The 17,409-nt window shown below is 50.2% G+C and overlaps 1 protein-coding gene across 1 annotated transcript in view; it reads right to left on the minus strand.

Moving 5' to 3' along the window:
- Window positions 1-13,573, minus strand: part of Prkcd (protein kinase C delta) — a 56,350-nt gene extending 42,777 nt beyond the window's left edge. Inside the window, exon 1 of the mRNA XM_013124595.3 lies at window positions 13,388-13,573. The gene's annotated coding sequence lies outside the window, so the exon portion shown is untranslated. The remainder of the gene's footprint in view (window positions 1-13,387) is intronic.
- Window positions 13,574-17,409: the final 3,836 nt, after the last annotated feature.

Consider the following 17,409-nt stretch of genomic DNA (forward strand, 5'->3'; position numbering starts at 1 on the left):
CTAGACTCTGAAGAGGGTATAGAGAATGTGAGTTTAGAACCCCTATCGGAAACGGTAATTCCAGCTCCCACACACACAGGATGCTCAGGACCCGGCAGGCTCTGAGCTAACACCTGCCGTCGAGCTGACACCCGATCACAAAACCCCCTATGTTGTAGGTGCCGTCATTAGCGTCATCTTACATGGGAGACGCTGGGGCTCGGGGAGTCAAACACGGCACATCCGTCGTCACACAGCTAGTAGGCAGGCAGAGTGGGCCTCCCACCTTAACCTGTGCTGAGTTTCCGGCCAGAGTTCACAGCCGCGCATGCGCACCCGACGCTTGCTCCTCTCTAAAGCCAAGGGAGCAAAAGCAAGCAGGTAACTGGGTTGAACAGAGGAAGGCAAGTGAGTGGCCCAACGGTACCCACAGCTGGAGGGCACAGACGGGGGCGTGTGCCCCAGCTGTCAAGGCTGGAGTGGCATCGTGGGTTAGTATCTGGAGGAGGGGACAGAGTGGTGCCTTACCACCTGTCCCCTCTGCCGTGCTACCTCCCTTGAGCCTGCCCGGAGTTTCTTAGCCCGTCAGGAGCCTACTGCTTGGTCTCCTGCAGGAGTTCCTCTGTGTTCCCACTGTCCTGGACCTAGCAGGGATGCCTAAGTCTGATAGGCATGGAGACTCAGGCCCCACCTCTTCTGGCACAGGGACTTAACTGCCTGGGCCTCTGCCAAGATTTAATCTCTGGAATTTGCTTTCAAATGCTCCTGGTCCCCACTGAGGAGAGTGAGGGCCAAGCTGTGACCGCCCTTGTCCCTGGACTCAGGATTTCTGTCCATACTACTAGAAAATTCTTGCAGGCATCTATTAATAACTGACTCCTCGCTGCTGTGACATTGACTTCCATTCTCTTGACTCCCCTCCTGGCTCTTAGTAATGTCAGAGCAAAAGGATCCTGTGTTTGTATTTCTTACCTCCACATTGAGTGGTGTCTCCAAGTGACCTCTGATCTGACCTCGTCATCGAGGGACACCAGACTCTTCCTGAGTACCTACTGTGTGCTGGCCGATGAATGGCAGGAGGGAATGTGAATGTCTAGGTGGGCTGCCGTGCTGTTTGTTTGGCCGACGCATTTCTTGGCAGCCCTCGGTAACACAGCTCACCACCCTCTTGAGGCTCCAGGTGCCACTGGTAACCAGTGAGAGTTCTCTTGAAGGCAGAGACCTATTTACCCTCCCTTCCACACCCTACCTCCTGCCCAAAATTGAGGCCAGGCTCCGGCCAAGGCTTCTTGTGTAATGCTGTCCTTGTCCTGAGCCACCCCGCAGAGCCTGTGCCCTGATTTCTGTCCTCGTTCTCGCTGCCCGACCCAGGATGGGAAAGGCAGACAGGATCATCTGTCTTCCTGTCTCAGGTTCCTGCACGGCTATGATAGCCTGGTTGGGGACGCAGCCCCTAAGTGGCACGGCACCTTTAGAAACTGTGTCAGGGAACTTAGACAGATTTTGCTCCGTCTCCATCCTGGGCCCCTGGCTGATGCAAGTCTCCCCCAAGGCTGGTGTGGGGCCTGGGGACTGCGGGGGGCTGTGGACCAGCCTGCTGAAACACAGCATCTCACTCTGCTCCCTTAACCTGTTCCAGCCATCCCAACATGTGGGTCAGAACTCGAGTTCTACTTAAGCCTCGGGGTGGGGGGAGGGGGCCTGAACGTCTTCCTGAGCAGAAGCAAAGGGAACTGACTGGAGGCCCTAGAGGTCAGTCGGGGAAAGAAGCTAAAGGTTCTCAAGTGGGTTCTTTTTGCTTGTTTTATTGAGGCTAGCCTTGAACTGCCCGCGAGGTCTAGGTAGACATCATAGTCACAGCAACCCTCCTGCCCCAGCCTCTTCAGTGCCGGGATTACAGGCGCCTGCGTCACCACCCCGAGCAGCTCTTTCAGAGGATTCTTGAGACAGAGTTAGACTTAGATCCGAGGAACTGAGCCCTAGCCGTGCCCTCTCGCTTGGGCCCAAGTTTTCTGACCTGTAAACTAAGATAAATACAGTATTACTTATCTGCCAGTGGTGGAGTGCCTGGCTGGTGCATATTGGGCCCTGGGTTTCATCCACAAAAGCCAAAGAATTAAGCTACACATGGCATTGTCTTCTGCTTCTACATTGTCAGCGAGCACCTGCTACAGTACCAGCCTTTGCATCCAGCCTCCAGGGAGACGACTACTCCTTTGGAGTTGACATAGAAAGGCAGAAATCACGTCATAAGAGGCAGGAGATGACCACATAGAGGGAGCAGCGCCCAGGAGGGGTGTCCCAGGGGTCAGGAGACACCCCGCTCCCACCCAGGAAATCAAGGAAAGCTTCCTGAAGGAATGGCTCCTAAAAGGTGAAGGAGAAGGGTAGTCCAGGCCTGAGCAAGAGTGAGGCAGAGGTGACCGATCAGTGGGTCTCAAACTTCCTAACGCTGTGACTCTTTCACACAGCTCCTCACGTTGCGGTGACAACCCCCCCACCGTAGAATTATTTTTGTCCTTATTTCATAACTGCAATTTTGCTACATTACGAATTCTGAGGAATCTGATATGCAGGGTGTCTGATATGCAACCCCAGGCTAAAAACTGCTGATGTAGATGAACAAGCTCAGCCAAGAACACAGCAATTACTTAAAAACTACAGGTCAGGCCGGGCGGTGGTGGCGCACGCCTTTAATCCCAGCACTCGGGAGACTGAGGCAGGCGGATCTCTATGAGTTCGAGGCCGGGCTGGACCGACAGCCTCAAAAACAATACAGAGAAACCCTGTCTCGTAAAACAAAAAAACAAAACAAAACAAAAAAAAAAAACCCTACAGGTCAGGTCGGTACAGTAGCCCAAACCTGTAATCTCAGCACTCAGGAGGCTGAGGCAGGAGGATTGCTGCAAGTTCAAGACCAGCCCCAGTTTCAGAGGGAGGCCCTGACTCAAAGAATAAATAAGTAAATAAATAGATAGATTAATTAATTAATTAATCCAAGGCAGGAACCCAGACAGATTGTCCTGGATGCAGGACAGAAGAATTGGGTCGGGCATAGCCAGACAGCTGCATTATTTACTACCAAGGCTATAAAATATTCACATGGCTTCCTGATCACTTATGGTGTTGGTTTTCCTACCTTTGGGTTCCTGGTAGGTAAACTGTGAGTCCTGAAGCTCACCCATGGGAGGAGACTCGGGGCACACTGGCAGGGAGAGGGCTCTTAACTCCACATTCTTCTGGCAGGCCTGAAGTCCCCACCCAAGGAACTTGCCAGGGGAAGCCAGGAACCTAAGCATACAAGGGGAAACACAGACAAAGGTCAAGCTGTAGGGAGACGCCTGTTTCGGGGAAGACAGAAGGGTGCCCTAGTACCCCCTGGTCATGTGGCCCTGGACAGCTGAACGCCTCTCATCCTGGTTTCGTCATGGTAAAATGGGGCTAACAATAGTATGGTAGTTTCTTTGTTTTGGTGTGTGTGTTTGAGAGAGAGAGAGAGAGACAGACAAACAGACAGACAGACAGACACATAGACACACAGACAGACACCCAGAGAGAGAAGGCCAGAGGTTGACACCGAGTGTCTTCCTTAGTTGCTCTCTACCTCAGTTTTTGAGACAGGATAGCTCACTGAATCTGACGCCCACCTATCGTCCCTGCTGGTTGGCCAGTGAGCTCTCGGGATCCACCAAACTCCCCTTCCTCCAACATTGGGGTTACAATTGCACCCGGCTTTCCTAGGGGTGCTGTGAATCCAAACTCAGGTTCTTACCTTGCATAGCAAGCAATTTACAACTGAGCACCCTCCCCAGCCCCACAAGGTTTTGCTAAGTCGTCTGGGTTATCCTTGAACTCACTCTATAGGTCAGGCAGGCCTTGGACTTGCAGTCCACTCTTCAGAGGGAGATGGGGTGGCATCAAGTGAACCAGCAGGCCCGGCCCTTACACAGCCCCGAGCGCCGGCCCTTACACAGCCCCGAGCGCTTCTGGCGGACCTGTAACCCTCACCCAAGGGACTCCGGGGACAGCCGAGAATCTAAGGGTGCATGGGACGCACAGGCCAGGAGGCGCCTCTTAGTTCTCTGAGACGAGAGGCCTTCTCAGTCTACGCCAAAAGTGGAGTTCTGCTCAGCTGGAATTAATGACTCCAGGAAGTGGGACCCAGACCCTTGGCTCCGAGACCAGTGGAAAAGTGAGCCCAAGACTCGTGAGCTCCAGCATGGGTCAGCAGAACGGGGGTGGGGGGGCCAGGAACGATGAGGTCCGCAGATGCTTGAAAGCAGCTTCCCATTCTGGATGCAGACAAGAAATCAGCCCGTTCTTGGACACCTCACCAGCATCCCCACTGAGAACACTAAGGCCAGAGACCAGAGGGATCAAAAGGCCACATGGAACTGGAATTGGGACTAGAAAATAGGTAAACCGCGTCCTAGTTCTAAACGTTTCTGATCTGTGGACTTTGAGTTAGCAAGATTCGTCAGCAATCATCTGGCCCGGTTCCCCAGCGCGGTACTTAGATCGCACACACTCCAACCCTGTTTGCCTCCAGTCGGTTCTTCTCCTTCCCCCGTTTTGATCGTTGTCTGAGGCGGAGGTGCCCAGCCTGCACGCCCAGGCGCCCGCGGAAGAGAAGCCGGGCTTCGGCACTTTGTTCTTAGACACAGCGTTGGATGTAGGAGGCCTTTTGCTGAAAGCAGTGCAAGAGCGAGGAAACTCTAGGAAGCCGAAAGGAAGCGGCCCAGAGAGGAAGCCACCCAGGCTGAAGGGAACAAAGGACGTGAGAGTCCTGCGCAGGGTTACCCCGGAGGTCTGCAATGGCAGTTTAGGGGGTTTTCTTGCCATGTTTCCTAACAGCATCCTTGGAGGGAGCTTCCCGCATGGAGGACTCGCTTCCCTTCCCTTAGCTGTGGCTCCACAGGTGCAGCTGGTTGGAAACCCCATCACTTTCTTTTTCTGCGGGGTTGCTGTGTCGCTGCCCCCTCTATTATACCCACGGAGAGAGCAGGATCTGCCGAACCCCTAGAACTAGGAGCTCAAGGATCCGGCTGAGGATCCCGGCCCTCTGAGCAATGCCCTGGAAACCCAGGAAATTGAAATCTCTACCGCACATCTGAAGTCTGACACCAACCACTTTTTGTTTTCTTTTGAAACTGAGTCTCACAGTGTATCCAAGACTGGTCTGGACCTCGCCACTTTTCCGCCTCAGCCTCGCAAATGCTGGGATTATATCCGTGCGCGCCCATGCTCACTCTGCTCAGGTTGAGGCCAACTCCCAGCCATCGGAAGGGCCCAGAGACCTTTCCTAAGAGTTTACAGTGTTTCAGGCATCACGTGACTGCCTTGGTTTTACTTGACTCCTACTCTATAAGGTGAATACTATCATATAACTCCGTTCAACAGATCTGAAAACTGAGGCCGTACAGAGTCGAGTTGTGCTAAGATGAAGCTAAGGAATTTTATAAGTTATCTCTCACAGCCCCAAGGCACAGGCATAGAGAGCCCTTGGTATTTACCGAGGGATTTCAAGCGCTTGAGAATGGCCTTAAAGATCAGGCATTTTCTGTCTGAGCGTCGATAGTTGCAGCAGAACTTGAGTCCTGCCCAAGCCAGGGCTGGTGTTGGGAGAGAGCCACACGTTTTGAAGCTGGGATGAAGAGAACCAGGCTGAGCTCTTGGTCAGCACCCCTATCAGGAAGGCACGGGGGACCGTCAAGCTCTGGACCCCTTTCTATAGGACCTAACCTTAAGCTTCGCTTAACTGCTTTAGCTCTCAAACTGTAAGAGGAGAGGCACAGGCCAGGCCTTGAAGGACCATGGTGAGGACAGCGCTTGGGTGGGTAAAAGTCCGGATACTCCTGGAGCATAGTAGGCACAGAAGGACAGCGATAATGACCATGGCCTGTAAACATTGAGACACGATTGAAGGTCCCGAAGTCCAAGCTGATGGGAGAGCAAGAAGGCTGACCCCCAGGGGCTAGGGTGGCCACAGGTGCCCGTGTCAGGGAGACATGAAGGTCAGGCCGGTGACTGGGGAACTGGCCCGTGTGTGAATGGCATCTCTGCGTCTTCCCAAGAGCGTGGCCAGGCACAAATGACTGTGTTTTTTTAAAATAAGGTGTGCTGAGGAGATTAAATGTAATGACTTTTCAGAGCACCAAATGAGCACCTGACACCAGCTTACCAAATGCCGCAGGTCATGACCACTTACACCTGTGGTCACCGAGGTATCTGTGAGGCCTGGTCCAGAGACTGATCTCTAGAGTGGCTCCTGGCTCCCGGCCAGCCCATGCAGTGTGTCCCAGCCTTCGCTTTCTCTGACGCAGAATCCCTTTGGTATCTATAAGGAAGAGAGCTGACCCATCACTGCATAGGGTTAAGGTTGTAGCCAGGGCTTCTGACCTTTGGCCCTTTCAACGGGCTCCGTTTCCTTCCTTAGGTCAGTCAGGGTATGGGTCAGGACACCCAGCTGTGAGGCTTTGGCACGGCCATCTAACTTGTCCCAGCTCCATCGACCACCTGCAGAGATCCTAACTGACCCCCCCCCCCCAGCTGATGTAGAGGCTCCGACACATTACTGGCCGTCTTGACTTTAAGGCACTTCTCTGGACCTGTAATTATCTTATTGACTTGGCGATAGTTACTGGTTTACTGTCTAACTTCTAACACCTGCTGGAAAGTGCCTTGACTCAGGGTCCTTGAGTGTGTCTTAGTACCTTCTGCTTAGCACTTACGGGACACTAGCGAATACTTGCCGAATGAACAAACGGTAAACACGCAGGCAAAGGGTCACATTGGAGGGAGGTACAAGAACAGCCCACAGGAATGCAGACGGCCTGGGTTCCAGACGCAGCTCTGCCATCAATCGCTTTGGGACCTGGGGCCTCAATCTCTCCTTAGATGTCGTTAGGTCTTTCGGGTTTCAAGACCTTCCGGGTCCCAATATTCTGTGCCTCTAAGGGACAGGCTAGAACTCTAGGAAGCCTTGTTGGCCAATGTGAAGCAGGAAGTTGCCATGACAAATACAAGCATATTTATTTTGAAATATTTTTCTCAGAATGTCTGTGCCTGGGCCATGAGTGACTAAGCCCAGAGAATTCTCCCTTCCCTTGGGGCAGCCTCCGATAGCATATGACTTACACACACACACACACACACACACACACACACACACACACACGCACACACACACACACAGAAAGAGAAAGAACAGTACATATACACTATACATGGTTATACTCACAAACTCACACCCACTCATACAGTCCTTATCACACCTGCTTGCATACGCCCGTGTGTACACAGCATAACTCAAGTGAACACTCACACAAACGCATTCATACATCCCCCCAACACACAAATCTCATTTACACATCCTCACACACTCAAGAGCACAAAAATGCAATCACACACATATTCACTTTTGTCCCGTTATGTTTGTAGCAACCACAACACCACATTGCCACATCAACTCACATAAACACACACACACACACCAAACACACAGCAACCCTTACACATCATCACACACATTTTCATGCCCTCGGGATTATACACCAGTTGGACCATTGCACATGTAGTTACGCCCGCACACACGCACACAGTGCTCACACACGCTCAGGCTCACTCTTGCATATGTTTACACACTTTCACCCTTCACACACACATGTTCACTCACATGCTCACATACAGCCTGCAATACTACTCACACAGCATGTGTGCACCTTTACATGCGAATGCATACACGCAAGCATACGTCTGTTGCTGTGCACGATGACACACTGGGACACTCACAGATGCATTCGAGCACGCAGCCTTTTCTGCTGCGTTAGTCCTGCCCCACCTCCCATGGGCAGCTTGCCCCTGATCTCTTTTCCCTCTTGGTTCTATTTATTTTTCTTAGCTATGATGAGCATATTTGGAGAGGGATCTATTTTCACCCTATCTGGAAACATATTTCCCCTTGGCTGTGAGCTTGGCCGATCGGCGAGAAGAGTCCTAGTTGCCGTGTTTTGGGCTGGGAGGTCTAAGGTCGACCCTAGGATGGAAACCAAAAAGTCAGAGGCAGGAAGGTTCCCTGGGGAGGTCTGGCAGCCTCAGCTGGGGCTGTTGCCTCTGATAACCTTTGGGGTCACCCTCGAAGAAGCAGCTGTAGATGAGAAGGTAGCACCCCACCCCCTTGCTCCTCCTCCCGGACCTGGGTTTCCCTGCCTCCTTATTACCTTGTCTTTGTGTTGTTTTTCAAAACAGGGTTTCTCTGTGTAGCCCTGACTGTCCTGGAACTCACTCTGTGGACCAGGTTGGCTTCAAACTTGGAGATCCGCCTGCCTCCGCCTCCCGGGTGCTGGGATTAAAGGCGTGTGCAACCACCGCCTGCTCTCTTCTTGTTTTTGTTTGTTGTTGCTTTTTTCTTTTCTTTTCTTTTAATAAGGCATTGTAGATACTTTGGTCTCTCTAAATTTTTGTATGGTTAAAAATAAAAGTTCTAGGGACTGGAGAGATGGCTCAGAGGTTAGGAGCACTGACTGCTCTTCCAGAGCTCCTGAGTTCAATTCCCAGCAACCACATGGTGGCTCACAACCATCTGAAATGAGATCTGGTGCCCTCTTCTGGCCTGCAGACATACAAAGAGGCAGGATGTTGTATTCATAATAAATAAATTAAAACATTTTTTTGGTTTTACGAGACAGGGTTTCTCTGTATTGTTTCGGAGGCTATCGGTCCAGCCCAGCCTCGAACTCACAAAGCTCCGCCTGCCTCTGCCTCCCGAGTGCTAGGACTAAAGGCGTGCGCCACCAACGCCTGGCAAAAATAGAAAATCTTAATAAAAAAAAAAAGTTCTATTCCATGATCATTTCCTTTGCCCTAACATACACGAGGACCTGTGTGAGTCCCCCCTCCCTTTTTTTGGCTCTATGGCCAATGGACTGGTTCCATCATCATTCTCCAGTTTCACAGATTAGAAAACAGAAGCTCGGAGAGATCAAGGGGCATGTATCAGTCAGGGCAGGATGGGGGTCCCTCTCTCTGTCCGTTCTCAGTTTCTAGCACTCTGCTGACTCCAGTCCTCACCCTGCATAGCCGCCTGGAGATGGCTGAGGGCTGTGTGATTGGCTGTTTGGGTGATGGTGGATCCACACTGGCTCTCAGGGGTGCATGCACGGAGGATGCCTGCCCTGTTGCTTCCTTGGGTAGCAGCCATACCTGATCAGCTTCTAGCTGGCAGGCATTGATGGGAGCAGTGCTGGGTGTGGGGGGGCCCACCTCAGGGAGGGTGGAATGCACAGGCAGAGAGAGCCTCTGAAACCTGAGCTCCTTGTCCAGTGTGCACATAACCCCATTTGGAGTTATGTCCTTTCCGATTCTACAGCCTGGGGGAGCAGAGCAGGGCAAGCCTTCATGCAGCAAGCACTGTCCTGGCTTCGCATGCCCCTTCCCATGCCCTGACATGATGGAATGAAGCCAGCCACTTAGTAAATGTCGTCGAAAATAAGAATTTAAATGTGGACTAAAGATTTAAATATAAATGTATCCAAACAAGATATTCAAATGACCGTAGGAACATAAAGTTGTCCAAAATCACAAGTCACCAGAGAAATGCAAATCAAAACCATAATAAAATACCATTTCACACCCACTATGATAGGGGACTGGAGAGAAAGATAACTCAGCAGGGAAAACACTTGCCAGTCAGACTCAAGAATTTAGGTTCCCAGCTGGGCGTTGGTGGCCCACGCCTTTAATCCCAGCACTCGGGGAGGCAGAGGCAGGCAGATCTCTGCGAGTTCAAGGCCAGCCTGGTCTACCGAGCGAGTTCCAGGACAGCCTCCAAAGCCACAGAGAAACCCTGTCTCGAAAAACCAAAAAAATAAAAATAAAAAATAAAAAATAAAATTGTACAGCCACTGTGGAAAACAGCCTGGCAGTCCCTCAGCAGTAACATGAGTTAACACAAGACCTAGCTGTCCCACTTCTAGAGAACTGAACACAGATGTCCACATAAAAACCTGTACACAGAAATTAATGATAACACAACATTATTCATATCAGTTAAAATGTGGGAGCAGAGAAATTGGGAACAACCCACATGTCAGTCAACCGCGAATGTGGAGCAGCCGTACAAACACTATATGCCAGCAAAGTGAACCTGAGGAAAAACAAGAGGCAGAAGAAGTCGGAAGGAAGGAGGGGGAGGGAGGCAGCGAAAGAGGAAAGAAAGGCCAGCTAAAAGAATCATCAGGAGCCTAGCTTGATGGTGCACACCTTTAATCTCTGAACTTGAAAGGCAGAGGTGGGGGATCTCTGAGTTCAAGGCCAGTCTGATCTGCATAGTGAGTTCCAGGGCTACACACTGAGACCCTGTCTAAAAAAGCAATTTTATGGGAACGGAACACAGAGGTCCAAAAATACTGAACGTTTTCCACCATTCATGGGAGGGAACAATTCTAGCCCTGTTGATGTAAATATGACAAAAAAAATTATGGTAATCGCTTGTATTTGTTGAGCATGCTCATTCTATGTGCCTAGTGATGCAGACATTTCCACTTGTATTAGCTCATTTAATTCTTACCCTAACCCACATGGCAGGTTTTACTAGCACTTCCATTTTTATAGACCGTGAAACAGTGACCCACAGGCAAAAAGACATGCCCGAGGAGCCTTTGAGCTTGGATCGGTCCGTCTCCAAAGCTCACAAAAATGGTTCTATGTGGCCTGCCTGCCTTATTTTTACATGGCCATTCACATCCACAATGAGAGACGAAAGACAGGGGTGCAAGTTGCTGCTATAGGCTGTGGGGTGGGGGGCCCACATCGATGGTGACAGGAGGCACCCAGCTCCTGGCTCCGGCTATTTCCAAGGATATACCTAAGTTGGTACAGTGCTTAACCAGTATATATGCATAAAGCCCCGTGTTCAGTCCTCGGCAAGGCCCAAACCAGGAGTGATGGCACCTGTGAGTAGCTTTGGAGAAACTGGTCTGAGAGCATGTGGTGCTACTTTCCAGCCAGACTGTGGTTTCAAGGGACAGGAAGCTCAGCACGTGCTTAGAGGAGGCGTGGCCTAAACCCTCAACTGGCTCTGACCCAAATTCTTTGGGGTTTTGCATACACAAGGCCAGCCTCATGTGACTTTTCTAAGTGTGTAACCTTGGGCCTCAAGAGCCAAGCCCCAGGGACGGTTCCTTTCCACCCACCCCATGAGGAACTCAGTGCCACGCTCAGACCAACCATGAGTGGGCCAGGGACATTTCTTCACCAGGGACTTTTTGAATTCCTAAGAAGTGGATTGAAGGAAACGATAAAGGGGAACCTCTGAGGCCCTGCAGCTCTGCCACTCCTTGGAGCCCTGGTGTCTCCACCTGTAAAACGGGAATAATTTTATTTTGTAATTAGCCCACCTTATAAGATTGACGGGAGGATTCGTTGAGGTGAAATGCAGAAAATGGGTCCTGGACAAAGACCCAGAATCAGAGAAACAAAAGCTGACAGTCAGACGAGCACACGTTTTGTGTACTTTTTCGTTGATGAGGCTAGGTCTTGATATGTAGCCCAGGCTGGCCTCGAACTCATGATGATCCTGCCTCTGCTTCCTTCCTGCTAAAACTGCAGATGTGCACCACTGTTTCATGAGTTGCGCAGGCATGTTCAGCACCACGTCCTCATACGCCACACACAACGCTCATCTGCACACTTCCTCATACTGTACGAGTGTGACCTTGCATTCAGACTTTCACATCCACAGACAAATTCACGAGTGTGCTCATTCACATGTGTGCCCATGTGTACCCACGCACACTATCTCAAAGCAGATTCTGGCAAGCAGACCACGCAAATTCACACTGACCTTGTCCCCATTCATGAACACCTGTGACTGACTTTTTTTTCCCCCCCAAGACAGGGTTTCTCTGTGTGGCCTTGGCTGTCCTGGAACTGGCTCCTGTAGACCAGGCTGGCCTGAAACTCACAGAGACCCACTGCTTCTGCCTCCCAAGCGCTGGGATTAAAGGTGTGTGCCACCACGCTGGGCTAAAATACGTATTTATGTATTTTATGTATATGAGTACTTTGTCTGCAGGTACATCTGCATACCAGAAGAAGGCATGTGAGCTGTCACGTGGGTGCTGGGAATTGAACTCAGGACCTTTGTTTGTGATAGCAGCAAGTGCTCTTAACCACTGGACCATCTTTTCAGCCCTGATTTTGTTTTTGTTTTTTTGCGACAGAGTCTGATTATGCAGCTCAGGTTGCTTCAAACACACAGCAGATCCTCCTGACTGCTGAGATTACTAATGTGCACCAATATGCCCTTAATTTGTATTCATTCACACGCTTGCGTTTACCCCCAAGGACTTGATGTTCTCACGGCTGCCAGCTCAACCTTGGCCACAAGCTAGTGGCGTACAAGAATTCTGTACCAAGGGTAGCCACGGCCAACTTCTGGGTCCACCCACAGGCTCAGCAAGTGCCCTCCTTTGGGCTTCACTGACTGCTTGCTGTTTGATCAGTCCCTCTAATCCCTCAAAAACACCCCCTGAAAGGAATACTCCTGGGTGCTTCAGCCAGAAACATCTCTCCACCACTCCCATCTCTGTGTTTGTTTCCCTTGCAACTTTTTAGCACCTCAGTCTGCCTGCTCTCGCTCTGTGTTCTTCGCCCCGAACTCGGAGAAGGCATTAACAGTGGCTCATTCCCTCTTGTGCCTTTCCAGTGGCCACCTCAGAGCACTGAATCCGGAATGTGCCGTCTTGACATCGTGGTATTGCAGGCTGCTCTGCACAAATCAATGCTCAGAGGAGCCCGGCAAAACCAGGGTTTTGTGGCTGCCTCCCAAGCTTCCCACACCACTCCTAGAAGGCCTGGGGTTCAGGGACTGTTGTGTGCATAATTCCAAGCATAGATGTTCTCCAAGACTCTTATTTAGGCACTGTCTGTAGGTGTTGATGCTCTGACCACTAGCCCTGGGAGCATGACCTATTGGAGGGTTTAACAAGCCCAGGACAGATCTCAGGATTTGCTTTATTTACTCTGGACAGACAGCTGCTTCAGCCCACTGGAGCAGACTGATTCCTCAAGGTGCCTAGAGACCCACCCTCAGGCAGTACTTTCCAGAGTTTTGTCCAGTGCATCATAACCAACCAAGGTAATGTAGTAATTTCCAGGCCAGCCTGAGCTACAGAGTAAGACTCTGTGCCAAAGGCAAAACAGACAAACAAACATCACAAAAAACAGAACAAACAAAACAATGCAGATTCGAGAACTCTTCACAGCTGCTGAGGTGGACGGAGCCTAGGGATCAGAAGTGACAAATGCGTCAACCCTCTGGCGTGATCTTGATTGTGGGACTGACAACCACGCTGCCCACTTCACTTCCAAGCATTTCGAATCACCACTCCTCAAACCCGTCCCTTACCTTTGCCTGTTTCCTGGTCTGTAAAACGGAGGGGACGATGGTCTTTGTTGGGCTGCTAGAAGAGCTCAGTGCGGTCATGGGAACACAGCACCCCGCACACTGCTTTGCAGACCTGGCAGTGTGGACTGTGTTGATCACAGCAGCCTTCTCACGCCCTGGGACTTTCAAGTGAGGCGCCGCACAGAGTGCCGAGGCTCTGTTTCAAGGAGGAGCCCTTTTGAGGGTTTCTGCGGGAAGCCTTTGGCTAGGGCCCCTTGCCCTGCAAGCCGTGCCATCTAGTGGCTGTTATGTGGGAACATGCCTTACCCTGGTGCCTACACTCAGCTGAGGCCCAGGGCTTGGCTTGGCATAGCCTTTACCCTGCCCTACGCGCACCGGCAGCCTCCCATCCTGCCCCACTGCCCTGGAAGTCGAACTGGCTTAGCACCAGCCCTGGCACCTCCCACCAGTTTAGTAATGAAATTGGAGGCTCAGATCAGCTTTCCCTGGCAGAGAGGTCGCCTGGCACAGAAGCGAGTGGTAGGAAGGAAACCCAAGGAAGACAGCTCCCGTGGTGACCACTGTTTGTAGTCTGGATTCTCAAGCAGTCTGCTTTACTCTCTTGTGATGGATTCCTATTTGGGATTTTTTTGTTTGTTTGTTTTTTTTTTGTTTTTTTTTTCGAGACAGGGTTTCTCCGTGGCTTTGGAGGCTGTCCTGGAACTAGCTCTTGTAGACCAGGCTGGCCTCGAACTCACGGAGATCCGCCTGCCTCTGCCTCCCAAGTGCTGGGATTAAAGGTGTGCGCCACCAACGCCCGGCTCCTATTTGGGATTTTATGACTTTTTTTTCTCCGGATTTTTTTGGGGGGAGGTCTCCCAGTATAATTTAAGCTCCTTGTGGGCCAACCTTGCCTGCTAAAACTCTTACACCTACCTTAACAGGACATATGATATCTATATTGAAGTCTGCATCCATACCCAGGTCAGTATCATAGATCCAGGCCTTCACACAAGCTGTCACTGTACTACTGAGCTATAAACCTAATCCTGATATCTCCATTTAGAACAATTGTCTCAGCCGGGCGTTGGTGGCACACGCCTTTAATCCCAGCACTCGGGAGGCAGAGGCAGGTGGATCTCTGTGAGTTCGAGGCCAGCCTGGTCTACAAAGCGAGTTCCAGGACAGCCTCCAAAGCCACAGAGAAACCCAGTCTCGAAAAACCAAAAAAAAAAAAAAAAAAAAAAAAAAAGAACAATCGTCTCATAGAGGGCCACCCGATTAGTGAGAGGCAGAATGAGGATTCAAGGAGAAGTCTGTCTGATGGTCCAAACCTCATGTTCAGACTCTCAACACTCAACAGAGCTCAGCTCATCTTCTGAGTTCAGTTGTGTTCCACGAGGCATTTATGAGAGTGTAGGAACGTTCTCTGTCAGTACCGTAGGAGGCAAATCCTGCTGGGCTGACTCCTGTCTGATTGAAGCTCACAGGCTAGTTAGATAGAGATACACGTTTTCATCTCTCCACTGTAAAACAGGCCACACAAAGATCTATGCAAGAGTACAAAGTGCTTTAAGGCGCAGTCATATTGGGCTGCAGAAATTTATTTCTCCATTCCTGGAGCCTTGGTTCTGGTGAGGGGACTCTTCCTGGTCCGTAGATGCCACCTTCCTGCTGTATTCTCTCACAATGAACAGAGAAACCATCTCTTCAAATATGTCTTTTTAGGTGCTGAGAGTCAAACCACATGTCTGCACATGATAGGCAATGCCCTCTTTATATGGCCACCGATTGCATCATAAAGGTTACATCGTGATGACCTAATTACTTCCCAAGTGCTCTCCTAATGCCACCACATTCAGGTCTGTCATTATATGAGTTTTGAGGAGACACGGACATCTAGTCCACAGCAAGCACTGACTACGGGCAGTTAGAAGTCAGGATTGGGGCCCCAGGAAGGCAAAAAGCACTGTCAGGAAAGTGATTTAGGCAGAGAAGGAGAAAGAAACAAAGATGAACCTCACGGGGCCTCTTCGAGGACCAGTAAGGGTTCCAGGTGTTCATTTGTTCGTTTGTTTTGAGACAGAATCTCATTATGTCATCCTGTCTGGTCTGGAACTTGCTATGTAGACCCGGCTAGCCTCAAACCCACAAAGACAAGAGTTGCCTCCCGAGTGTTGTGGTTAAGGGCCCCAAATTGGGGGAGGGGTCTAAAATGTACTGATAAAGACAGTGAATGATGCAAAAGGCGAAAAGAAGTTGATTGAGATCAAGGAAAGCTTTAGAGGTTAGAAAAAAAATGATCGTGTATGTTGGGGACTTTGTGAAAAAAAAATGTATACAAGCACTTCTAGTCTGCTCTTTGATCCATTGTGCCCAGGCCTATGCTGTGCAGAATTGAACAAGGCTTGCTTTCTTCCTCACAACTGGGCCCAAGTATCAGAGCTTTGGGAAGGTTTCTACAAAATTACGTAGATGAAAATGCTGTGTCTTAATGGGACCTCTGGTAGTAGATCAGTATTTATCCCTAGCATATGTGGATGTTGGGAGCCCACTCCACATAGAGGGATACTCTCTCAGCCTAGACACACAGGGAAGCGCCTAGGTTCTGCTCCAAATGATATGACAGACTTTGAAGATTCCCCATGGAAGGCCTCACCCTCCCTGGGGAGCAGAAAGGGGATGGGATACGGGTTCAGTGGGGGGCAGGGGAGAAGGGGAGGGAGAGGGAACTGGGATTGACATGTAAAACAAGCTGGTTTCTAATTTAAAAATTTAAAAATCTGGAAAAAAAAGAGAAAATACTGTGTCTTTTTGTTCTCAGCTCTTCCTCTGTAAAATGGGGAGAAGTCCTGTCCATCCTAACCGGGAGAAGGGTGCTATGAATGGATTTGTGTGAGAGCCAATGGCCAGAATCTGACTACTGATTCTCTGCATCTCTGCTGAGAGCTCTGTTCCTCTGAGACCATTCGTTTTTCTTCGATTTGTTTTTGGACAGGGTCTTCTATAGCCCAGGCTGGCTAAGGATAACCTTGAACTTTTGATCCTCCAGCCTTCACCCTGTGTGTGTTGGATTTCAGGTATACACCACCAGGGTAAGAATATACGGTGCTGGGACCGAACCTAGAGTTTCCCTGGATGTTAAGTAAGCACTCTCAGTCTATGATGCCATCTTCTAAGACTGCCCATCGAATTTGATTTATTTGCAAGAAAGAAACATTCATAAAAGGAAACGGCTTTCATCCAAAAAATAAAAAGAATCGGGCTGGGCTGTAATCTCTGTGGTAGAGCACCTGTCTTGCACGCATGAAGCCCTAGGTCCAATCCCCAGTACTACGAAGTGAGGCAGAGAACAGGCTGGCAAATTGGCTCAGCAGGTTAAGTGCCTGCCTTGTAAATTTGCCACTCTGAGCTTGATCTCAGAACCCAGGCAAAGGTAGATATAACTGACTCCCAAGAGTTGTTCTTTGACACACACACACCTACACTACATAAAAATAAACATTTAATTAGAAAAGCAAAGCACAACAAAGAAGATGCCAGCTTGTTTTGGCGGTCTACTCCTGTAGTCTCAGTCACCGGATCAGGAGTTCAAGGCCTTCCCAGACTCTGTAAGTGAATTCCAGGCCAGCCTCGGCTACACAGCGAGAGTTTATTTCAAAATAACAGCTGGAATCCCCGTACTGGGGAGGCAGAAGCAGGCGGATCACTGAGTTCGAGGCCAGCCTGGTCTACACGTCGGGTTGCAGGCTAGCTAGAACGACCTAATGAGGCCCTATCTCAAAAAAATAAATAAAATCAAATATCAAACCAACACACAAACCAAAAGACAACATCTGGTCCCCGGGGGGGTGCACCCGAGGAAGCCCAACATTACCGCAGCAAGTTCTAGGCCAACACGGAACGAAGGAAAAAAAAAACACACCAAAATCAAAAAACAAGAACCGGCTAAGGCGCAGCCTCACAAGACGTTCGGACGCGCAGCTCCTTGTGCCCCGCCCACTGCCGGCAAAGCGCCCAATCAGGAACGAGGCTGCTAGTGA

Source organism: Mesocricetus auratus, unplaced genomic scaffold (genome assembly GCF_017639785.1).
Source record: "Mesocricetus auratus isolate SY011 unplaced genomic scaffold, BCM_Maur_2.0 Super-Scaffold_100006, whole genome shotgun sequence".
Taxonomy (NCBI): Eukaryota; Metazoa; Chordata; class Mammalia; order Rodentia; family Cricetidae; genus Mesocricetus; species Mesocricetus auratus.